General features: G+C 47.8%; 1 pseudogene; it reads right to left on the bottom strand.

Moving 5' to 3' along the window:
• Nucleotides 1-3,437, bottom strand: part of LOC141271412 (uncharacterized) — a 92,607-nt pseudogene extending 89,170 nt beyond the window's left edge.
• Nucleotides 3,438-24,848: the final 21,411 nt, after the last annotated feature.

Raw genomic sequence — 24,848 nt, 5'->3', positions numbered from 1 at the left:
AGCGGACTCTGCTTGTAGTAAAGGTAGATTGGAGAGGATTTTATGTCTGGATATCTTTTTATCCTTGAGCTGGTCTTCTAATTGTTGAAGCCACACCATGAGTGATCTAGCAACACAAGTGCTTGCTACCGCTGGTTTCAGGCCCCCTGCTGCCCCTTCCCAGGTGTGACGCAGGAAGGAATCTTCCTTGTTATCTAGAGCATCCTTTACACTGCCCGAATCTTCCAGGGATAGAGATGATTTTTTGGAAGATCGGGCAACAGACCCGTCAACTTTAGGAATTTTATCCCAGGACCCGGACCCAGAGGCACTATCCTCGAAGGGGTACCTTCTTTTAGAGGAGGAGGGCAACACTCCCGATTTCTCAGGCTTCCTCCATTCACGGTCTATAAGGGTCTGGATTTTAGGTTTTCACTGGAAAGGAGCATCTCTTTTTTTCCTCCAGGCCTGCGAACATAATGTCTTCCAGGGACCTGGCTGCCTTCTCCTCCCAAGGAATGAAGCACATAATAACTTTCCATTACTATTAAGAGACATTCACGAAGATCACTCACCCATGAAGTCGGGACATAAGATGAATCCCTTCTGGATGGCCCTGAAGCGTCCGACACCTTACTTCTCCTGCTGCCACTACCGTTGCTGGAGCGGCTGTCCGTGTGAGAGGCGTCCGACTGCTTCTTCCGTTGGCGTTGTTGAGATGGAGGGGTCAGCTGCTGCTGCTCCTGGCTGTCCTGGTCTGCCATAGCTGCTAAACCACAAGCATGAGTATAGGCAGCGTTTGACCAGGACAACCCCCCCACCTTAAATAGGGCACATCCGGAACCTCCTCCGGTTCAGGTGTCCTCCCCCCTCCTGACGCCCGCCGGCCGAGGTTTGAAAAGCCGGCCGGCAAGCGCTTACAGGGCACCGCCATGATGGATCTGGGTGCCGCCCCCTGACGTCATCGGGCACGCCTCTCCCAGCGTGCACCGCGCCGTGACGTCAGGCGCGTCACACCCGGAAGACGCCGCTTCCGGGGTGCAGCCAGCCAGGAGCCTGCGGCAGGGAGAGGACAGCGCAGCGGTCTGCAGGGAGCCAGAGCCCTCCTCACCGCCTGCGCACGCTCGGACACGGCTCCAGGGAACCGCGGACGGCGCTTCTGGAACCTAGAACCCGGTGCACAGGCTGTGCCCGCTCTTCCACACCGGAACAGGCCCAGGTAAATATGGACATCTTCTTCAGACAGGTTCCCATCAAGGACAGAAAACCAACTGAAGCGAGGGAGAGGTACCGCCCTTTTATTTCAGACGGTTTCCTGTCCTTGTTGGGGCGGATCCCTCTCTCAAGGTGTGCTGTCATGGGTGAGGGGAAAATATGGGCTCTGTGCGACAGCAAAAGTTCATACACTGTAAATGCTCAGGTATACATAGGAAAAAACACTGGCGAAAGAGCTGAAAAAAAATCAAGGTATGTGAGTAGTTTTGGATTTGATACACACGGACTCAAAGGACAAAATGTTATATACGACAATTTTTTCACATCATATCAACTGGGGCAGATGTTGCTGAAAAGAAAAATAACCATGCTGGGTTCTGTTAGAAAAAATAAGCCAGAACTGCTGCAAGGTATCCTCAGTAAGAGAGGCGTTTATAGTTCTATGTTTTATTTTACTAAGGATACAACAGTAGTTTCTTACATTCCCAAAAAACACAAACAGGTCATTCTGATGAGCACAATGTACCATGATAGTGCAATCAGTAATCGAGATGACAGAAAGCCGGACATGATACATTACAATGCCACAAAAGGGGCAGTTAATACTCTAGATCAACTCATAGGCACTAAAGGTACCGTCACACTTAGCGACGCTACAGCGATCCCAACAACGATACGACCTGGCAGGGATCGTTGCTGCGTCGCTGTGTGGTCGCTGGTGAGATGTCAAACGGTCAGATCTTCCCAACGACGCAGCAACGATCCGGCAACCCGTAGCGACCTGTATAACAATGCAATGCAATGCAAATGCATCCTATGTGTCTCAGTTCTGAGTCACCAACGAGGTCGTTGGTAAGGTGTCAAACACACCGATGAATGCTACCCAGCAGGACCTCAACGATCAAAAAATGGTCCAGGCCATTTCGACACAACCAGCGATCTCACAGCAGGGGCCTGATCACTGCTACCTGTCAAACATAGCGAGATCACTGCCGAGATCGCTGTTGCGTCACAAAACTTGTGACTCAGCAGTGATCTCACTTAGTGTGACGGGGGCTTTACACCTGTAAACGCAAAACAAATCGGTGGCCAATGGTTGTTTTTAACAACATTCTTGATGTGTCGGCATACAAAGCATTCGTGTTATGGCGTGAAATACACCCAAATTAGAACAAAAATAAACTATATAAAAGAAGAATTTTTATAGAGGAGTTGGGAAAATCACTGGTTAGCCCATATATCGAAGAAAGAAAAGTAACACCCAGAGATGATTGAGCGGCAGCCATTGTCCACAGGATCCAACAGCTAAAGAAAGTGAAGCAACGGCTTCCACCGGCACTACTACGATACCCACGGCCTCCACCAGCATCGCAACCAGCCTAAAACGGAAACGATGCGCCTTCTGTCCAACATCAAGTAATCACAAAACAAATGTGATATGTTGCAGTTGTGCAAAGTACTTAAGCAAGAGACATGTAAATTATACTTGTGACGAATGCAAATAGTAAATTTAGCACCATGAACCTTATTTACCATTTTATATAGAAAAAAATGAACTTATTTATTTATTTTTTGTAAAAAATATATTTACATACAGTTTGATGTTATTAGTTATAGTTTACAGATATATAAACATTTTTTTAAAGGTGCAATATACATGAATATTGCAATAAGGCCATGTAACATTTTTTGATACAAAAATAAAAATTAAGTTTTTGATTTCTTTTTTCATTTGTTTATGAACAACCATGTTCACATACAGTATAATAATGCAATAAGTATTCAAATAAAACATTTAAATTAGCTAAAAATCAAGACTTTAATAGATCCGGTCAAAAATGACCAGAACATTATAAGTGTATAGTAGACCCGAAGAGAAGAGCATGGTTAATACTCCACTTCTCACTCATCTGTGTGACTGCCATATTATGCTCAGCAGTCAGTCTCATGCGCACATATACACGAGACCAATTTTAAAGTGTAAAAGGGTGTTTTCAGGCGCCATTCACGCTTGTTAAGGCGTTACTGCAGCCTCTGGGTGTTGTGTATCAATCGGAGGAGAAATAACAAAAAATGTATGATTCCTAGAAAGTGACAACACAAAAAGCACCGAAAAAGTCTCCATACTAAAGGGGTTAATGCCCCCCACGCCCAGTAATGGGGTCTCTCCACATACCTCCACCTTCAGAGCCGCCACCACATATATGGCTGCTCTGTGCGCACAGGACCTGTGATGAGGTCACAGGAGGGGAGGAGTCAGGGGTCACATGATCAGGGGCCTCAGTGGATGCAGGACTCTGCTGTGCTGGTTGTCATGGTGCTGGATGAGCTGAAGTTTATGTGTGGGGTCAGGAGGGGTTTACAGTGTGGATGTAGCAGAGCCGCGTGTGTACGAGGTGTACGGAGCAGAGCCGCGCGTGTACGAGGTGTACGGAGCGGAGCCGTGTGTGTACGAGGCGTACGGAGCGGAGCCGCGTGTGTACGAGGCGTACTGAGCGGAGCCGCGCGTGTACGAGGTGTACGGAGCGGAGCCGCGTGTGTACGAGGTGTACGGAGCGGAGCCGTGTGTGTACGAGGCGTACGGAGCGGAGCCGCGTGTGTACGAGGCGTACTGAGCGGAGCCGCGTGTGTACGAGGCGTACTGAGCGGAGCCGCGTGTGTACGAGGCGTACTGAGCGGAGCCGCGTGTGTACGAGGCGTACTGAGCGGAGCCGCGTGTGTACGAGGTGTACGGAGCGGAGCCGCGTGTGTACGAGGTGTACGGAGCGGAGCCACGTGTGTACGAGGTGTACGGAGCGGAGCCACGTGTGTACGAGGCGTACGGAGCGGAGCCGCGCGTGTACGAGGCGTACGGAGCCGAGCCGCGTGTGTACGAGGTGTACGGAGCGGAGCCGTGTGTACGAGGTGTACGGAGCAGAACTGCGTGTGTACGAGGTGTACGGAGCGGAGCCGCGCGTGTACGAGGTGTACGGAGCGGAGCCGCGTGTACTAGGGGTATGGAGCGGAGCCGCGAGTGTACGAGGTGTACGGAGCGGAGCCGCGTGTGTACGAGGTGTACGGAGCGGAGCCGTGTGTACGAGGTGTACGGAGCAGAACTGCGTGTGTACGAGATGTACGGAGCGGAGCCGCGTGTGTACGAGGTGTACGGAGCGGAGCCGCGCGTGTACGAGGTGTACGGAGCGGAGCCGCGCGTGTACGAGGTGTACGGAGCGGAGCCGCGCGTGTACGAGGTGTACGGAGCGGAGCCGCGCGTGTACGAGGTGTACGGAGCGGAGCCGCGCGTGTATGAGGTGTACGGAGCGGAGCCGCGCGTGTATGAGGTGTACGGAGCGGAGTAGCATGTGTGATGTGTGCGACATGCACAGAGCGGAGCCATGTTTTTATGATGAGTACCGAGCGGAGCTGTTGTGTGTACGATGTGGATGGAGCGGAGCAGTGTGTGGGTATAGATTTGCTGCATCTTGGTAGAAGTTTCTCCCCTTCTCCTACTTAGGGTTCGCTCACACTGCCGTATAACAGGCCGAGTGTTATGCAATGTTTTATCGAATAGCTCTCTTATACTACGGATAATCTACGATTCGGCATTAGAAAAAATTGCAGCATGCAGCGGGCGTCTCTATAAATTGGAGCATGCACACCCATTCAAGTCTATCGGTGCGTGTAAAACATTGGACTGTACTTGGATGTCATCCGAGTACAGTCCAATTTACGCATACAGAGACAATGGAGAAATTGAGTTCTCCGACTTCTCCTCACCTGTGATCCGATTCTCTCATGTGAGAGAATCGGATCACAGTAAACTGATCGGAGTTTGGGCCGAGTATCATTAGCAGAATCGATCTGATTCTCACACGAGGGAATGTGAACAAGAGACAGCCTTATACTGTCTCTTGTTCACATTTACAGCATTATTTGCTCCGCACTACGGGCACAATTACCCCGCGCCCCTTTTATACACAGTTTTATGTGTGGAATGTAACCTGTGATTTTCTCTGGAGACGAATAGACCCAACACAGGAGGTAATTATTACCCATTACAATATGGTGGAATTATATTTTTAAATGTCCGGTTATTATTTTAGGATGTGAGAATGATTAGAAGTTTAGCATGAAATTTCCAAAATGGATCTTTCTTTTCTTGGAGACCAATTCATTTCTGTTGAGATTTTGAGGGGCCCAAATATTATCCTGTATTAAATGCTTCACCACTGGAAGTATTCATCATCACATTGAGGAAGATTGTTGAAAGGGTTGTCAGATGTCTCTCCAGCTGCAGAGGTGAGTGGCTCCAATAACAGTACAACCCCACACATCTGCTGAGACAACTACACTTGTCATAGTGTAACAAAATGAGCCTTAGGCTATGTGCACACGATGCGGTTTTAATGCGTTTCCGCGGCTGATTTTCCGCCGCGGAAACGCATTAAAACCTCTTGTTAATAGGTCTGCCATGTATAGCAATGGTAATCCGGATGTGCTGTACACATGATGCGGAAATTTCCGCTCTGGATTACCATTGCGGCAAATTCGCACCCAGTGACTTGCATTGAATCGCAGCAAACCCACGGGTATAATATCTATAACTGCAGATTTGCTGCGTTTCAATGAAAGTCAATGGGCGCAAATTCGCGCCAGAAACGCACTGCGGGTGGTACCCGGGTCGGGAGAGGAGGCTATTATTCCTCTCATCCAACAGTCGCTATGACTGATAACAGCGAGAACGGCGTGGATGGGAGGAGCAGTAGTCTGCTCTTCCCAGCCCACGTGCCCGCTGTAAAAGAAAAAAAAAGTAAAAATAAAAAAATAAACCTCTATACTCAATTGTCTGGCGGCCCCCGGTGTCCTCCTGGTCCCCGACGGCGATGTCTTCAGCCCGGCAGCCAGCGGTATACTGCGGGGAGCGGGTCCTCGAAGCACAGTATACTGTGCTTCCAGAACCTGCGCTGACGTCAGCATTTAGCTGATGGTCACGAGACCATCAGCTGATCGGTGACGTCAGCGATCAGCTGATGGTCATGTGACCGATCAGCTGATGCTCACCTGACCTCACCGTTGGAACCTTCAAAAGAAGGTTCCCATGCTGGTGAGCTTGCCGATGAACCCCAGTGACCTCCTGCAGCATGTATACTGACAGGGGTGATTTTACAGTGTTGTATTCTTCAGCTGTGACATCAGTGATTGCTGATGTCACAGCTGTAGAAGTGACCCAGATCATTGTGGGACACTCGGCGGTATGTGGACTGCGTCATTGACAGCGGACAGATGAGGAATATGGTTATTTGTTGTTTTACGTTTTTTTCAGGAGATCGAGGGCTTCATGGAGACAATAACTTTTTAAAAAAAAACACGTGTGTTTTTTATTTCATTAGGATACTTTATTCTGGCCATGCTTATATTGAAAAGGCGGTGACTATTTTACTACACAGTTAGTAATTTGGGGCGTCTTACAGATGCCCTCCATTACTAATCTGGGCTTCACGTCAGCCGCCAATGAAAGGCTGACGTGAACCCCAACCCCATTACCCCACTGCCACCACTACAGGGCAGTGGGAAGAGCGAGGCTAAGCGCCAGATTTGACACGCATCTTATGGATGCGCCATTTCTGGGACTGCTGAGGGGTAATATTAATAGGCGTGGAGGGGGCTAGTATCCGTGGCCCCTTCCCTGGCTATTAATATCAACCCACAGCTGTCTAGGTTAGCCTTTGCTGGTTAGATTTTATAGGGTGGCCCCACATCAATTTTTTTCTGGGGTCCCCCTGTAATCTAAACAGTAAATGCTAAACAAACAGCTGTGGGTTGATATTAATAGCCAGGGAACATTGTTGGTTAATGGCCCCTTCCACGGCTACTAATATCAGCCCCCAGCGATCGGCTTTCCCTCTGCTGGTTATAAAAATGACGCCATTTTTTTTTTTTTAAATTTTAGGCTCTGTGCCCACGATCCGGACATAGCAGCGCTTTGGAAGCATATTTTTTGCTGCGTCCAAAACGTTGCATTTTATTGAACGCAGGTAAATCCATATGTGTTCACTGAACCATGCGGATTTATCGCATTCTATACTTTCTAGTGGTCAAATTTCTGTTGCGGAGACTAGCGACTCCGCAAGAGAAATTGACATGCTGTGGTCCTGAAAGACATGCTGCATGTTGGTGTTTCGCAGCCTCTGATGCACGCATAGCGGACATGGGATTTCTAGAAATCTCATCCACTATGCTGTAACATCTGGACGCTGCGTACCCAAACTCACACGCAGCATGTCAATTTCTGTAGTGGACACGCTAGTCTCCACTGCAGATTTTGACCGATTGAAGTGTCATTATATGCGGTGGATTCACATGCACCGGCAACAAAAGTGCGGCATTAGAACACAGCGTTTTGGTCACAACAAAAATATGCTGGGTCCAAAGCGCTGCTGAGTGCTGGTAGGGGGGATGTAGCGGCTAACCATACAGCTGTGAGATGTTACTTATGTCCAGGGACAATATTTGCAAATGGCACTTTCCCAGACTAAAAATACCAGCTTACAGCAGGCGCATAAATTACGTGAATTGAAATGCTAATGAAGATTGGGTGAATGAGATCAGCTGTAACTCAGCTCTTTTGTTTGGTGATGTCAAGGGGTCAATCAGACCTTTTCATGACCAAACCCAATTGAAGAAAAGTAAAGCGTTAAATAAACACACAGACACAGAGGAAACACTGTGTTTGAATTACAACAGACACATTCTTTAATCATTCAAATTAACCAATATACTCACCCCAGTTCTGATGATAATCCAAGGGTTTAAGCAATGTCCCACTAAATAACTTTATTTAGCTCCAAAAAGCAATCATTGATGTACAAAATGCTTTAAAAAAAAGCATCAAAAACAGCATCAGGAGATGCAAAAACGATCAGGAAATTTCTGCTTCAAATCCTGATCGTGCGCACATACCCTTACATGACACGTGTCGATGCTTAGATGGAACACTTCTGTAAGGGTATGCGGGACAAGCATGCTCTTCTTCCCTCTCTACTAAAAGGGGTGCTGCAAGTGAATAGAGTATTACGAGCACCAATGCAAATGGTTTATGTGTTATATTGTAACTAACATAGTATGTACCATTTTATAGGTATTTAATATGTGGACGTTTCAAGTGTATTTTGATAATGATGTATTGTGTATTATATTGAGTATAGGAACAGTATAAGGATAGGAAACTAGTACGTAGGTATAGGAATAGGATAGAGGGTTAGATATAGATGGGAATAGACAGTGCAGTGAAGGGCACAATAGAACTAGGAAATAGATACAGTGGGGGAAATAAGTATTTGATCCCTTGCTGTTTTTGTAAGTTTGCCCACTGACAAAGACATGAATAGTCTATAATTTTAAGGGTAGGTTAATTTTAACATTGAGAAATAGAATATCCAAAAAAAATCAATAAAATCACATTGTAGAAATTAGATACATTTTCTTTATTTAAAAGTATTTGATCCCCTACAAATCATTATTGTGACGCCAGTCACTGCAGAAATAACAGTCTCAGAAGAGGAGAGAAGAGCCTAATATTACTGAAAGAAATATTATGTAAGTGCTACTTACTGGATAAATAGAAGGAGGTCAAACAATCCAAAGTCAAGTCCAGGAAAATGGCGCAGTACAAAGGGAGCAGACAAAAGAGTAGTCAGATAACAGGCAAATGGTCAAAATTCAGGTAAGGGAAAATAGTCAGGCTTGGTCAGGCACAGGGCAGAGAGAGATCAGTCCTACACAGGCAACAGCGAGTGTACAATTGACACTGGGTGAAGGAGCTAGCATGCTTAAGTAGAAGACTAATCAAGGGAAGTGAACACAGTTGATTGCAGAAACGACCCAGCAAAACCAAAACAGACTGACAGCCTCCACACAATAGTAATCATAGCAGACAAGGAAAGTGTGGAGACTGTGACAATTATGAGTTCTGGCTCCTACAGACCAGTTAGACACTCCTAATCAACTCGTTACCTGCATTAAAGACAGCTGTCTTACATAGTCACCTGTATAAAAGACTCCTGTCCACAGACTCAATTAATCAGTCAGGCTCTAACCTCTACAATATGGGCAAGACAAAAAGCTTTCTAAGGATGTCAGGGACAAGATCATAGACCTGCACAAAGCTGGAATGGGCTACAAAACCATAAGTAAGACGCTGGGTGAGAAGGAGTCAACTGTTGGTGCAATAGTAAGAAAATGGAAGAAATACAAAATGACTGTCAATCGACATCGATCTGGGGCACCATGCAAAAACTCACCTCGTGGGGTATACCTTGATCATGAGGAAGGTGAGAGATCAGCCTAAAACTACACGGGGGGAACTTGGTAATGATCTCAAGGCAGCTTGAACAACAGTTACCAAGAAAACTATTGGTAACACATTACGCCTTAAAGATTTAAAATCCTGCAGTACCCGCAAGGTCCCCCTGCTCAAGAAGGCACATGTGCAGGCCCGTCTGAAGTTTGCCAATGAATACCTGGATGATTCTGTGAGTTATTGGGAGAAGGTGCTGTGGTCAGATGAGACAAAAATTGAGCTCTTTGGCATTAACTCAACTCGCCGTGTTTGGAGGAAGAAGAAGGATGAGTACAACCCTAAGAACTTTGTCCCAACCGGGAAGCATGATGCGGGAAACATTATATTTTATGGTTGCTTTTCTGCAAAGGGGACATGACGACTTCAATGTACTGAAGAGAAGATGGATGTCATGTATCGCGAGATTTTGGCCAACAACCTCCTTCCCTCAGTACGAGCATTGAAGATGGGTCGTGGCTGGCTCTTCCAGCAAGACAATGACCCAAAACATACAGCCAAGGCAACAAAGGAGTGGCTCAAAAAGAAGCACAGTAAGGTCATGGAGTGGCCTAGCCAGTTTACAGACCTTAATCACATAGAAAACTTATGGAGGGAGTTGAAGCTCCGAGTTACTAAGCGACAGCCTCAAAATCTTAATGATTTAGAGATGATCTGCAAAGAGGAGTGGACCAAAATTCCTCCTGACATGTGCGCAAACCTCATCATCATTACAAAAAACGTCTGACTGCTGTGCTTGCCAACAAGGGTTTTGCCACCAAGTATTAAGTGTTGTTTGCCAGAGGAATCAAATACTTATTTCTCACTGCAAAATGCAAAAAATGTATCTAATTTATAAAATGTGATTACTCTGTCGCCTCATTGGTGGACACAGGACCATGGGTGTTATGCTGCTGTCCACTAGGAGGCGACACTATGCATAATCTGAAAAAGATTAACCGTGGCACCTCCTCTGCAGTATACACCCCTGGACGGCATCAGCCTTCTCCAGTTTTTGCTTAGTGTCGCATAGGAGGCACACCTAAAACTTTTACTCCGTTTTTACAGACGGGATTACAGATGAAGAAAAGTGAGTCTACTGCGAGACTCCCGGCATGGCTCCTTCCTCGGCCCCTTATTATAGGGTGCACGGTTGAAGTTGAGATGGCTATTCCCCATGTCGCTCCTTCCCCAGCCCCTCGGGTGCTGGTTCGAAGTTGAGACCCCCCTCCTTCCCCAATTCCTTTTTGGTTTCTGGGTTGAGGTTGAGGCGAGGATATAGCCCCCTGATGGTGACAATAGCACCTCCCTAATCCCACTGGGGGTATTAGGTTGAAAGGCCTCAGGTAGGGCCTGTACAGGCAGCAGCTCCCAGCAGCCAGCACACTACAGCTGAATCCAGGGACCCCTGCACACTACAGCTGAATCCAGGGACGAGGGGAGCGCAGGCAGACACAACAGAGGCACAGGCCTCCCTGAGCCCTGTTTCTGCGGCAGCACCAGCCCTACGGTGCCTCAGGGGGACTCTTCACAGGGCCCTCCCTTCCGCTTATACCCCATCGCTATCCTGCCTTTAAATCCGGGGGGGTCCGGTTCAGATCCGGCCCCCTCCCGGACTTCCGCGCCGGCCTGCAGTTCCTTTGGGCATCAGGCATCTAATGTAGACCGTGGCTTCGGCCTAACCGAAGCCGCCACCGCCTCTCCACCCCCCGTTTGACAAATATGACACTCTACAGTGTCATGGAGGAGGCAGATCGAGACTGAAAGGGCGTGATTTCACACAGTTCTGCTGCCCTTTTCAGCTCTCCGCCCCCCTTCTTTCTTAACTTTACTCCAGTGGCCATCTGCTGCAGGATAAGGGAAGACCAGCCAGTCTCCGGGGGGCACAGGACCGTTGATCTTCGGCGCTGGACCTAGGGGCTCACCGGTGGGATAAGATCACAGCTGGAGTTCTTCCTCGGCTGTGAGTCCAGGCTCCTCTGCATAGCCACCCCTGTAGGGCCCTCTACATAACCACCCCAGTGCACTATGCCGGGCTCAAGGTCCAAGAGAACCAGGCAGGACTGCTATTATGCACTCTGTACAGCCTGCAGCAATACTCTCCCAAGTGGCAGCACGTACCCGCACTGCCAGGATTGCATCCAGACTACTGTGCCAGAGCCCCAAGAAGCCCCTGCCAATGCTTCAGTGTCTAATGCCACGCCGGAATGGGTCACTCAGGACACAAGCGGACCCACAGGTCACGTTCATCTGCGTCATCCCATAGCACACGGTCTCCCCTTCTAGGGAGAGACACCGTAGTTCCAGATCATCTAGACCGTCCCCTACAAGGGACAGACAATGCAGTTCTCCGCAGCGATCCCCGACCACAGAAGGCCTCCACCCTGGTTCACCCAGCAGGAGACGCCTTGGCGATACACAGGATTCGGAAGGCATCTGTGATTCCGACTCAGACAAGGAAACTGAAGGGTCTCTGATCCCAATCCCCCCTAGCAATACAGCGCTAGTTGAGGACGCTGGACATTTCTGATCCGCCCCTCGGAGGCACCACAACACAAGATTTCCTTTGAAGGACTTCTGAAGCCGCCTAAGGTCTTCTTTGACCACCCAGAGTTTAAGTCGATCCTTAAAAGCAGTACTCACAGCCTGAGAAAAAGTTTACCAATTGCAAATATCTGAAGGCGTGGTACCTGTTCCCACAGGAGACCACCAAGGAATGGACAGATCCACCCGAAGGGGATCTCCCAGTCTCTAGGCTAGCAGCACAGTCACTCCTTTCACTGCCAGATAGCTCATCCCTCAGGGACACAGCAGACCGGCAGGTAGAACGCATGGCTCGTTCAATTTTCGAGGCCGCAGGGGCCTCCCTGGCTCCCGCGTTCGCTTCAGTTTGGGCTGCCAAGGCCATCCTGGCTTGGGCCCAAAATTTACAAGCTGGCCTCCAAGTATCTGCTCCTGAGCTGTCGGACCAAGCGGTTGTAGCAGATTACATGCTTCATGCAGCTCTGGATTCTGCAAGGGGTGCAGCGGGGATAACATCAAACGCCATCACGATTCGGTGTATCCTCTGGCTGCGGAAATGGAAAGCAGGCGCAGCCTCAAAGAAGTCCCTCACGCACTTCCCGTACCTCAGTGGTCGACTTTTTGGTGAACAGTTGGACACGATGATATCCAACGCCACCGGGGGTAAGAGTACCTCTCTCCCCCAACTGAAACCCAAGCGCACTTACAAGAAGCGTAACCAAACTCGATTCTGATCTTTCGGAACCCTTCGGGCTGGTCCGTCTCGCGGCCAGCACAAAATAGCAACCGCTCCCTACAGGGACAACTCGCGGTCGACGAAAAAGTCGGACAAGACCTGGCAGTCAAAAGCAGGCCAGTCAAAGTTCAAGGGAGGAAAATCTCAGACTTCCTCCTCATCGTGACTCACGGACTCCGGGAGACACACCACCTGTAGGCGGCCGACTTTTGCTCTTTCATCAAGTCTGGCTGCCTTTTACAGAAGACAGGTGGGTCAGGGAACTAGTGTCTTCGGGATACAAGATAGAGTTCACTTCCATCCCACCAAACAGACTCTTTCTTTCTGTTCCCCCAAAACCGCCACCCAAGGCTTGTGCCTTCCGCCAAGCGGTCTTCTCGCTTCTTCAAGCAGGAGTCATAGTAGTCATAGGAGTCAATTTATTCGTAGTCCCCAAGAAAGGAGGCTTCGTACGGCCCATACTGGACCTAAAACAGCTCAACAAATATGTACGGGTATGTCACTTCCGCATGGAGTCCCTTCGGTCCATCATTGCGTCCATGGAAAAGGGAGAATTTCTCACCTCCATAGACATACAAGACGCATACCTGCATATACCAATTTCACCCGCCCATCAGAGATTTCTCAGGTTCGCAATCGACCAGGACCACTACCAGTTTGTGGCTCTCCCGTTCGGACTTGCCACGGCTCCCAGAGTGTTTACCAAAGTCATGGCAGCCACCATGGACGTCCTGCACTCCAGAGGCATAGTAGTCGTTTCATACCTGGACGATCTCCTTATCAAGGCTCCCACCTTCAAGGACTGCGAGCTCAGCGTCTCAATCACAATCGACACTCTGAGTCGCCTGGGTTGACTACCTACAAAAGTCATCACCAACCCCGATTTAGTCTCTGACCTTCCTGGGAATGCTATTCAACACCTTCAGGGGTCTAGTGCTCCTTCCCAAGGACAAGGCACTGCCTCTCCGTCTAGGAGTTCGCACTTTCCTCAGCAAACCCCCTCGATCTCTCCGGTTTGCCATGAGAGTCCTCGGCAGGATGGTGGCAATAGAAGCGGTCCCATTTGCCCAGCTTCACCTCAGGCCTCTCTAACTAGCCATCCTCAAGTCATGGGACAGGAGCCCTTTTTCTCTCGACAGGGAGTTCCAGCTGAAGTCGTCAACCAGGAGCTCCCTGCACTGGTGGCTCAAGCCAACCTCACTAACAAAGGGGAAATCCTTTCTCACGGATCAATGGAAGGTTCTGACCACCGACGCGAGCCTGACGGGTTGGGGTGCGGTGCACCTACACCACAGAGCACAGGGCAAGTGGTCCCCAGCGGAAGCGACCATGCCCATCAACATCTTGGAAATTCGTGCCATCCTCCTGGCATTGAGAGCCTTCCGTCACTTACTAGCAGCCGCTCACATGAGAGTACAGTCGGACAATGCCACGGCTGTGGCATATGTGAATCACCAAGGGGGGGCCCGCAGTGCCCAGGCGATGCGAGAAGTGACACACATTCTCCACTGGGCGGAAGACACAGGTTCGGTTCTCTCTGCGGTCCACATTCCAGGTGTGGACAACTGGGAAGCAAACTTCCTCAGCTGGCAAGGAATGGACTCGGGAGAGTGGTCTCTCCATCCCGAAGTTTTTCGACAGATCTGCCATCGCTGGGGGACTCCGGATGTGGACCTAATGGCATCCCACTTCAATGCCAAGGTCTCCAACTTCATGGCCAGAACTCACGACCCGCGGGCGCTAGGAGCGGACGCCCTGGTTCAGGACTGGACCCAGTTCCAGCTCCTGTACATTTTTTCACCTCTCCCCCTGATATCCAGAGTGGTGAGGAAGATCAAGCAAGAGGGAGTTCCAACCATCCTAATCGCACCGGACTGGCCCAGATGTACATGGTACGCCGACATTGTACAGGTCACAGCAGACGTCCCCTGGCGTCTCCTCGACCGCCTGCAGCTTCTGTCACAAGGCCCGTTCTACCACCAGAACTCAGGTGCCCTCAATTTGATGGCGTGGCCATTGAGACCTGTCAGGGTTCTCGCCGGATGTCATTGGACCCATGATCAGGGCACGGAAGCCAACCTCTGCTAAGATTTATTACTGCACCTGGAAAGCCTTCTTTACCTGGTGCGAATCTCGTGGTCAGACCCCATTCCCTTATTCCCTCCCCTGGGTACTTGGGTTTCTCCAATCGGGTCTGGAGGCCAGACTGTCCCTGGCCTCCCTTTAGAGCCAGGTGTCTGCTCTCTCAGTGCTTTTTCAGAGGTGCATTGCTAACAAGCCGGAAGTAAGGACATTTCTTCAGGGGGTTTCCCGATTGGTTCCCCCCTACAGATGACCACTAGAAACATGGGACCTCAACCTGGTGCTGACAGTATTGCAGGAAACACCCTTTGAACCCCTTAGGGAAGTCCCACTCCGCCTTCTATCCCAGAAAGTGGTTTACCTGGTGGCAATCACCTCGCTACACAGGGTGTCTGAACTGACAGCACTCTCCTGCAGACGGCCCTTTCTGGCTTTTTACCAGGACAAGGTAGTTCTCCGTACGGTCCCATCCTTCCTTCCGAAGGTTGTGTCCAACTTCCACCTCAATGAGGAAATTTCACTTCCATCCCTCTGTCCGGTCCCGGTTCATAGAGTGGAGAAGGCTCTGCATACGCTTGACCTTGTCAGAGCATTGCGTATCTATGTGTCTAGGACTGCGCCCTTCCGGAAGTCTGATTCTCTTTTCCTTCTTTTGGAAGGCGGCCGCAAGGGTCTGCCAGCTTCCAAAGCTACCCTTGCCAGGTGGATCAAATCCACCATACAAGAGGCCTACCGCCTCAAAAATTCTCTTCCAGCAGGTATTACGGCACACTCTACACGGGCAGTAGGGGCCTCCTGGGCCATTCGGCACCAGGCTTCGGCACAACAAGTGTGTAAGGCAGCCACCTGGACTAGCCTACACACGTTTACCAAACACTACAGGGTTCATACCCAGTCCTCAGCAGACGCGAGGCTGGGTAGATGTGTTCTGCAGGCAGCTGTACCCCAATTGTAGGGGAGGAGCCACGGTTAATCTTTTTCAGATTTTGCATAGTGTCGCCTCCTAGTGGACAGCAGCATAACACCCATGGTCCTGTGTCCCCCAATTAGAGGCTAAGAGAGATTTTACGGTGAGTACACAAAAATCTCCTTTTTCTTGATTTTTTTTATTCTATCTCTCAATGTTAAAATTAACCTACACTTAAAATTATAGACTGTTCATGTCTTTGTCAGTGGGCAAACTTACAATAACAGCAAGGGATTAAATACTTATTTCCCCCACTGTAGGTTTAGCATAGGAACTGTTAAAGTCTTAGGGAGCTGCCCCAATTTGGAAGGGGCAGGCTTAGTTAAAAGAGAGGACACTTCCTGCTTTAGGCAGAAAGGATATAAGATAGAAAAGAGCGATTAGATAAGTTCAAGGACAGAGGACCCAAAAGCATGAGAAAGTACGAGCTTTTGAGGCAGCATGCAGACGGCCGCAACTAACTTTAGCGGTCTTTCCTGGGACGTCCAGGGAATACAGCCCGAATTAGTTACAGAAGAGAGTGCCTTATTCACCTTCCAGAAGGGAAGCCGGACGGGAAACCGTGTCAGAAAAGTGGGTCGAAACCCATGGGAGCTGTGGAGCCGGATAGAGTTTTCCAGGGGCACCAGACCAGAAAGGGATAACTCAGGCTGAAAAAGAAGCGACTGTAACATTGTACTTGGCTGTGAATAAGATTGAGTTTGGACTGGTCAGTAAAGTTCATTTGTTGGAAAATAAACAAGTGTCCCCTGTTCAACATGTGGCTGATCCTGGAACCAGAATGGAGGAGTCAGTGAATGCTTCAAGCCAAACCGTGAGCATTATCATGAACACACACACCTTGAAGGTAACAGGACATTATCTATTTGTAGGGTGCCAGGGTGTGGGAACATCGCAGCCCCATGACTAGCACTCTGTGCACCTTACACTTCCTAAAAGATTATTCAGAATACGCTTTGTACTTGTTTACACCACATGGTTTATTCGAGTAAACTTAGTTTTTCACCAATATGGAGTTTTTCACCAATATGGAGTGAGCACAGTTATATTTCTTTATGTACTCTAACATTTTGACATGAACTGCACAAAATATATATATTTAATACATGCAACTTGTTTTTCAATTATATTTGTATAATGTTGTGCAATGTGAATTGTTACTTGCAATTCTATACTACTTAAAGGGAACCTGTCACATAAAAAAATGCTAGTAACCTACAGATATGTGGTTAATCTGCAGGTTAATAGAGTTCTAAACCTGTCTGGCGCCAGCACTTAGATCCCTGCTGCCGGGAGGGAATGAACTTTATTCCTCCTGGCAGCGTTCCATTTTTAGTCACTGAGACGGCACCGACACAGTTTCAGTCACCGCTCTGTCTGTAGAGAGCAACTGCTGTAACAACGCCCCCGGCACTGACTGGCAGCAGCTCAGCATTAGAGTCGATTGTCAGTCAGTGCCAGGGGCAGGGATACAGCCACCGTTCTCTGTACTCAGAGGCACCCCTATGAATGAAACTGGAATACTACCTGGTGGAGTGAAGCTCATTTTCCTCCTGGCAACGGGGGTCTAAGTGCCTGAGCAGGGCAGGTTCAGAGTGCTATAAACCTGCAGATTAATCCAGTATATGCACGTTAATTGCGTTTTTTCATGTGGTAGGTAACCATTTAATTTATATTGTTGCCTATTGGGTTTATATTCCAATTTATATTGCACCCTAATGGGTTATAGATAGGGAAGAGTTGTTCCATGGAAATTTGGGTTCTGAAACCAGAACTGTACCCGAACTTGAAGCAGAACCCAAACCCCATTGAAAACTATGGGGACCCAAACTTTTGAGCTGGAAAATTCATTCTCTCTCTCATGACATCTGAGTACAGTCCGATTTCCATGCACTGAGCCAATGGAGAAAATGGATACATTTTTTTTCTCAATCATCTTCTTATCCGAGAGAATTGGATCACACTATACTGACATTCTTATCAGAGTTTGATTGGAGTATCATTAGCATAATCTCTCAGATGAGAGAATCTATGGCCGTCTGCAGAGGCCTAACAGTTGGATCGACTTGATAGGCGTCAGAGAATTTCTATGTATCTTTTCTATTAATGAATTTACAATAAATGTTGTTGCTTTTTAAAGATATTGTGTGCTGGATTTATACTATCATTTGGACTTTATCAAGTATGCTTGGAGCCTGACTAGCCTTGTCCATGCACTGCCACTAATGACTTACAGATAGATACAGCTGACACCAACATGTGTCAAACAAAACAATTTGCCAAGAAAATAGAATACGGCACAACAATTTCCTTAAGATTGGTATACCTAAGTAGGCAGTATTTATATATTCCCAGTGTTTTTTTATTCAAGTCTTTGACAAAGTTTTTAAAGGAAGATTTATTCCCTAACCAGAGGACAAGGATGTCATCAATGTAGCGATGAGTTATGTTCTAACATCATGGGTCAATGTAATTGTAGAACTATAGATTAATGTCCTGATAAGTGCCGCAAAATAATAACTTATAAGAACACTGGATCTTTGCAAATTTCCATATCCATACATAGTATTGGCTATCTTCCCAAAACATTGTCAGTCCACTCTTTTCACCTCATGGTCCTAAGCTTTCCAGATGTAAGGGTTATGGAACCTAAACTTTGTAAACTTAACCTTTTTTGGTTACCATTTATTGATAGTGTGGGAGCAATAGAGAAAAAAACTTTCTGAATACTGTAAGGTGGCTAATGGTCGTGTAGTCGATGGGAGGTATGTGTCACAGAGATGGCTGTCCTCTGTGATGTAACCTGGAGTGTTTCTCTAGTGCATGTAAGCACTAAGAGATTTGTTTGGTGCACCTGAAACCGGGTTACGGGTAGCTGAGAGAGTTGGGCGAGTCTAGCTAACAACATACCTCACCTCTGGGTGTGGTTAACAACCTGTAAAATGGAGAACATTGTTTGGCGCATGGTCTGGAGGGAGAAGGCCTCCTGTGTGTGGTTGTCTACAGACTGAGCCGTGTACTGTATGCCTGCCATCCAGTGTGACCACACAGGCCTGTAGTCCTCACAACATAGGGACCTAACTCAGAGGGAAGCCTTTAATAATGTCACGGTCATAAATGGGGTCGCACAGGAGCCTGGGGCCCCCACCTCTCACTTTCGAAGTCTCCTTGTGCCATTGCCCATTATTGAAGTGCCATTCGAGAGAATTGCTATGGACTTGGTCGGTCCCCTGGTTAAATCTGCTCGTACACACTAATATATATCGGTCATCTTGGTCTATGCCACCCGCTATACTGAAGTGATGGGGTTGCCAAAGGAGATCCTGACCAGCCAGGGAACACCTTTTATGAGTAAGGTGATGAGGTAGCTCTGCAAGGTCCTGCAAATCTCCCAACTGAGAATGTCAGTATACCATCCTCAGACAGATGGCCTCGTGGAGAGGTTCAACAAAACCCTAAAGAGTATGCTGAGGAAGGCCATAGTCCAAGTCTCTCCCGTCCTTTTCTATCTCCTACCGTATCTATTGTTCTCTGTCCCAGAGGTCCCACAGGCCTCTACTGGGTTCTTGCCATTTGAACTCCTGTATGGCCGACATCCGCGGGGTCTCCTGGATGTAGCGCAGAAAACCTGATAAGCCGAGGTCACGCCCCCCAGGATTGTTATCAAGCACTTCGCCCTGATGCAGGAGAGGATTGCAAAGGTGATGCCCATCGTAAAAGAACATCAGGCACAGGAGGCGCAGGCCAGGGTCTACAACCGGTCAGCCAGAGTGCAGCAGTTCAATCCTGGTGACAGAGTCCTCGTCTTGATTCCTTCAGTGGAAAGCAAATTTTTTAGGCCAAGTGGCAAGGACCCTATGAAGTGGTGGAAAAGGTTGGTGAAGTGAAGTACAAGATTCATCAGCCAGGACAACGTAAGCCATATCAGTTATATCAAGTCAACCTCATCAAGCTGTGGCAAGATAGAGAGGCGGTTGAAGCTCCATGCTTGCTGGTGGTCAAACCAGGTGAGGTTGGAGGAGTCGCAATAGTGGAGACGTTAACAAAGGCCCAATAACAGCAGTGTCGGTAGTTGCTGCAGAAGAACAGGGATCTGTTCTCGGAATTGCTGGGCTGCACAAGGGTCATAGAACACGAGGTTCTGATGGAGCCACATTTGCGGGTGAACTTGAAGCCCTATCGGATACCTGAGGCTCGACGAGAGTTGATCTCCAAAGAGGTGGCTCGTATGCTGAAACTCAGAGTCATTGAAGAATCCAAGAGCGGTTGGTCAAGCCCGATTGTCTTGGTCCCAAAGCCCGATGGTGAATGGAAATTCTGCAATGACTATCGTAAGTTGAATGAGGTCTCCAAATTCGACGCATATCCCAAACCACGCGTCGATGAGCTAATAGAGAGACTTTGGGCAGCAAGGTACCTAACCACCTTGGATTTGTTGAAGGGATATTGGCAGATCCCCATTGCACAGGGAGCCAAGGAGAAGACTGCGTTTTCTACACCGGACGGATGCTTCCAGTATGTCCGGATTTCCTTTGAACTGAAGGGGACCCCTGCAACCCTCCAGAGAGCCATGGATTGAATCCTTGCTTCCCATAAGAAATACGCCGCAGCGTACCTGGACGATATCTTCAGCCCAGACTGGGAGAGTCATCTGGAAAAGGTCCAGGCGGTGTTTGATGCTCTAAGGAAGGTGGGGTTTTCAATAAACCCAAAGAAATGTGCCATGGGGAAAGAAGAAGCCAAATACCTGGGTTATGTAGTGGGTAGGGGCAAGATCAAACTCCAAATCAGTAAAGTGGAAGCAATCCAATCCTGGCCGATACCACTGTCAAAAAAGCAGGTTAGAGCCTTCCTGGGGATCGTGGGATACTACAGGAGGTTCATCCCAAACTTCGCTGTGATGGCCGCACCCCTGACTGACCTCCTTAAGGGGACAAAATCAGCTATGGTCAAGTGGACTGCAGAGGCAGAGACGGCCTTTCAAGAAATGAAAGTGGCTCTGTGTAGGCAACCCGTTCTAGTAGCCTCTGACTTCAAGAAACAATTTGTACTTTAAACAGATGTCTCAGATGTCGGTTTGGGAGCAGTCCTTTCCCAGGGGATTCATGGAGAGGAGCACCCTGTTCTCTACCTGAGTAGGAAGCTGTCCTCCATTGAGAGGAATTATTCGGTCATAGAGAGCAAGAGCAAATAAACCTTTATGGACATTTAAAGGAACATGCCTCCTGTTTGCCTTCCTTCGCACCCAAGTGAGTACGATCCCTACAATACTTTTGGATGAACGAGGGGGTGGCCTCGATGCATGGAGCATGTGAAACAATGAAAGCAGATTTTATGGGATCCCTTATAAAGGATATAAATAAGTCTAAATCTGAGCCTTTAGATAATGGATTACACCAGGCACTGAGAGAGGCTTAAGACAGATTTGTACAAGACCCTTTAGAGAGAACCTATGACAGTTTACACAGAGCAAACACTTGATGGTCATGGCAGAGAGAAAGTGATTCTTCTTTAAACATTATTTTGAAGAATAGAAAAATGTAACTAATCCTCAAAAAGGAGTTGCACATATTATCTACTGAAATTTCATAATGCTCAATTAATACATGATTCACCTTTCATACTGAAAATACTTGAAACATTTTATAATTCTAAAATATCGCAAACAGTGAATGAGATTATTTTATTTCTCCAGTAGGCCAATCTGGCAACACTATCTACATATTCAAGAGATTTTTTAATGCTCCTCTAAGCTTGCGATAATTTGAGCTTGCGATCGGGTCTATAGCCACTGAAAAAAAACAATGGGGTGGATGGCCTTCCAAGGAAATTATATAGAAAATATAAAAAGATATTTTGCCACCCAAGCTAGCGGAAGTGTTTAATAACTCTCTGCCATCCTCAATGGCAGGACGCCATGGTTGTGATCTTGCCAAAGCCTGGGAAAAATGCCTTCTTACCAGGTTCATACTGGCCTGTCTTTCTTTTGATGTCTAGATAATGGGAAAAGTACTGGCCAGTAGATTAAATATAGTATTATTCACTATCATACATCAGTAAAAAATATATTTATGCCTGAAAAATAAAAAAGCCGCCTCTACAAATATTAGGTATCTCTTAAACTTTCAGATCCCATCAGATAATTACAGAAGAGGGGCCATATTCTCATTGGATGCTGCACAAAGCAGTTGACAGTGTTGAGTGGCCGAACCTACAATCAGGGCATCATCAGGGCATTACTACCCTTACTGCTGTATGGGTCCCAGTGAACAGAAGAAAACAGGGGGGGCCCCACAGCATGTCTTACCCAGTCCACTGCCCTTCTCCTTTGCTTCTGTTCACTGGGCCCAGTACAGCTTTCTCTGCCACCGCACTGCAGTTATCCTTCTCTGCACTCCTCTGGTGTGTGGTCATCCACCTGCAGGGGGCATGTTAATGTACCGTGTCCTGTGATCTTTCTCTCCTCTCGCTGGTCCTTAACCTTTCTGATCAAGAAGTCGTGGCAGAAGAAGCAGCCGCTTTACACTGGAGTGGAGTGGAGTGTAGAAGATAAGAGCAGACCGAGGTGCGGGCTCTAGAGGACTCATTGTTGTTTCCACATGGCATACACTGCCTCCTCCTGAGTGATCTAGCCTCATCTAGCAGTGACCTTACTGCTTCTCCCACACAGAGATGATGGTTAAAGAAGATGTCCAGTACTTTTTACTATGGTCCAAATGTCCCCCAATGTAAATTTTTGTAAATACCTTTCGTTGTCCTTCTGGCCTGTGAGCGGCGCTATGGCTGGCTACTCACAGGTATCACGTGACCCCCGGCTGCAGCCGGCTCTGACATCCGCTGATGTCACGTCAAGTTCCGGCTGCAGCCGGGCATGACTCAGTGCTGCGTTCCACAGTGAGTGATGGGCTGTGGGTGGGGTTACCCCGCGCGTCACACCCAGCTTCCACCGCTCGCTTTCCCTCTCCTCATTCATTGGGAAAGTGTGCGGTGGATTCTGGGTGTGACGCGCGGGGTAACCCCGCCCACAGCCCAGCATCCACCGCGGGGACCGCGTAACTGATGTCATGCCTCACTTGACGTGACATCAGCGGAAGGAAGAGCCGGCTGTAGCCGTGGGTCACGTGATGCCAGGCATAGCGCCGCTCACAGGCCAGAAGGACAACGAAAGGTATTTACAAAAACCCTTATCTGAACAGGGTAAATACATTGGGGGACATTTGGGCCATAGTAAAAACTACTGGACAACTCCTTTAATTTACACCCTGTTGCTTGTGACCTGGAAGCAGAGAGGCTGGAGAACAGCACAAGTGCACATGTAAGGCTTTGTTTATAGGGAATATAGTCAGGACTTCCATAGACTATAACTCCAGCTGCAGTATAGGAATTGTCATATGATTAATTACTATACTGTATATTCATTTTCTTGTGCTATGTAATCCCTGCTTTGCCACACACACTCCCATGTTGAAGGATTTATTTTAATTCTGGGCTTGCTGGTTTATGAGTACAATGACAGAACTACAGTAAATACTGACACCCAAATAGCATGTAATGACTTCCTTACACAGGCTCATTCAGGTCTTTAAAGGGGTATTGTCAAGTTTGAAAGTTATACCTTATATGTGGGATAGGTCACACCTTTCTGATCATTGGGGTCCATCCGCTGTGTCCCCCACCGATTCCCAGAACCGGGGCTGTAAAAAGCTACTTGTGAATGTAGGAGAGGTCAATCATGCGCACTTCTGCTCCATTCTTTCTTAAGGAAGTGCTGAAGGTTAGCCAAGCTCTACTCCAGCGGTCCATTAAGAATGAATGGAGCAGAAGTGAGCATGATCGACCACCACTCCATTCACATGGGTGAAGAGCCCAATTTCTCAGCATCAGTATGGGTACCAGCAGATAGAGACCTTTGGATAGGTCATAACTTTCCGACTTGAGAATACCCCTTTAAAAGACCACCTATTGGCTACTTGCAAGCCAATCAGCAGAAGTTTGCTGGCATGTTTACAGAGGCTAACAAACATTCTTGTCCAAAGAACGATCATTAAAGGGAACCTGTCATGTTCAAAAATTGCTACCTATATGCAGCTATGGGGTTAATCTGCCAGAAATAGCGCTATAATGCTGCCGGTCACCGTACTGAAACCTCATCAACTGGAAGGAAATGGACTAATGCCCTTATTGTAGCTGCTGGCTTTCAGTCATTGGGGTGAGCATAGAGCATTTGCAGTCACTTCTCACTATACAGTGAACAGTGGTTGTAATTACTCCCCAGCACTATGACAATTTGCTTTATTCACGCTAGAAAGTGAGGGGCTCCTAGGAAGATACATGTCAATTTTCTCCTGGTAGCTGTGCTACCATTAAAGAGAGCCTGTCATCAGGGTTATAAATATTAAACTAAAGGCATTGCCATAATAGCGCTGGTATACTGATCAATGACGAACTGAGATCTCAATTTGCGCATGCGCCGTCACCGGCGCCATTTTATTGGAACTCATCGAGAGATCAATCTGTGCAAGTGTCGCCTGCGGCTGGTACAGCGCCGCTGCGGAACTTAAATAAGGTAGAAGATAGACAGCAGATGGACCATGGCAGAGCCGAAGACCCTACCCACAGTCCAGCCCTGTTGCACAGAGATCAAAACTTATAATGAAGATTTTATAAAAACCAGGCTATAGACTTCACTTCTTCACTGAAAGTATGTATTAAATCAGCATACCAGTGTTATTATGGCAATGCCTTTAGTTTAATATGTATAACCCTGATGACAGGTTCTCTTTAAATGGATTGCTAATTAACGGATATTATTACTGCTGTGATGTATTTTGTTTTTGAGAATACTGTTTTTAGTGGGGATGCCGGTCCTGTTACTGTGCACTACATCACTTTTTTCTTCATCTGGCGTAGTGTAGAAGTTGGGGAAAAAGTGGGGAATGTGCTGTAGATAACTGTGTTATTTTCTGCAAAGACGAGTCCTGGCTGGAAGAAGTGATGGCGGTCTGTGCTGGATGAAGAAAAGCGAAGATGAA

Source organism: Phyllobates terribilis, unplaced genomic scaffold (genome assembly GCF_046119375.1).
Source record: "Phyllobates terribilis strain yellow unplaced genomic scaffold, ASM4611937v1 Scaffold_5__5_contigs__length_657084704, whole genome shotgun sequence".
Taxonomy (NCBI): domain Eukaryota; kingdom Metazoa; phylum Chordata; class Amphibia; order Anura; family Dendrobatidae; genus Phyllobates; species Phyllobates terribilis.
This window is presented reverse-complemented; position numbering and strand designations above follow the sequence as displayed.